The following is a 1,228-nucleotide window of genomic DNA, read 5'->3' as shown; positions in this document are numbered from 1 at the left end:
CTTTTTAATTTTTTCTTAACCATTTTTGAAGTGTACAGCTCAGTGGTATTCAGTGTATCCATATTGTTGTGCAGCCATTACTACCATCCATCTCCGAGAACCCTTTTCATCTTGCAAATTGAATCTGTGTCCTCCTTAAACACTAACTCCCTGTTTACCCTCCTTCCCCTAACCCCTGGCAACCACCCTTCTACTTTCATTTTTCTTTCTTTTTCAGTCTCCCCTTTACCCCCACAGCCTCTGGTAACAACCCTTCTACTCTATGTTAATATAAATCTGGGGAAATTTTTTAAAAAATATTCTACAATTACAGCTGTGCAAATTTCCCCGTTTGTATATTTCCAAGAGCCAGTCTTGAAAGGCATGAACTCAAAGCCTGATTTCTGTTATTTACAGGGATCTGAACCCATTAATCAGTGATGAAATGTCAATGCAGTACTTGTCTATTTTAAGTGTAAATTGCCCCTTGTGGCTAGAAGGTGCCGTATTGGAGAGTGCCTCTCTGGACCGACTTCACTGTGCCATTCTGCTTGAGGCCCACCTCTTCTGGAATGCCCAGCCACTCTGCATCTTTCTTCTTCCCTCTCTGCCCAGCATAGCTCCCCTGTTTCTCAGAGGCCTATAGACCAGTGATTCTCAAGTTTTAGCAGGTGGTGGAAATACCCCTGGTGGCTTAGAGGTTAAAGTGTCTGCCTCCAATGCAGGAGACCTGGGTTCGATCCCTGGGTTGGGAAGATCCCCTGGAAAAGGAAATGGTAACCCACTCCAGTATTCTTGCCTGGAGAATCCCATGGATGTAACCCTGGTAGGCTATAGTCCACGGGGTCGCAAAGAGTCTGACACGACTGAGCGGCTTTACTTTCACTTTTTACTTTCAGAGTCATCTGGTGAAGTGAAAGTCACTCAGTCGTGTCCGAGTCTTTGTGACTCCATGGACTGTGTAGCCTGCCAGGCTGCTCTATCCGTGTGATTCTTCAGGCAAGAATACTGAAGTGGGTAGCCTATCCCTTCTCCAGGGGATCTTCCCGACCCAGGGATCGAACCGGGGTCTCCTGCATTGCAGGCAGATTCTTTACCAGCTGAGCTACCAGGGAATCATCTGGAGGGCTGGTTAAAATACAGATTTCTGGGACCTGCCTGGCAGGCCTGGAGTGGGGCCCAAGAATTTGCATTTCTGGCAAGTTCCCAGGTGCTGCAGGGCTGCTGGTGCTAGGATATTTGGTTGAAC

The sequence above is a fragment of the Bison bison genome, unplaced genomic scaffold (genome assembly GCF_000754665.1).
Source record: "Bison bison bison isolate TAMUID 2011002044 unplaced genomic scaffold, Bison_UMD1.0 scf7180017864369, whole genome shotgun sequence".
Taxonomy (NCBI): domain Eukaryota; kingdom Metazoa; phylum Chordata; class Mammalia; order Artiodactyla; family Bovidae; genus Bison; species Bison bison.
Note: the sequence above shows the minus strand (reverse complement) of the source record.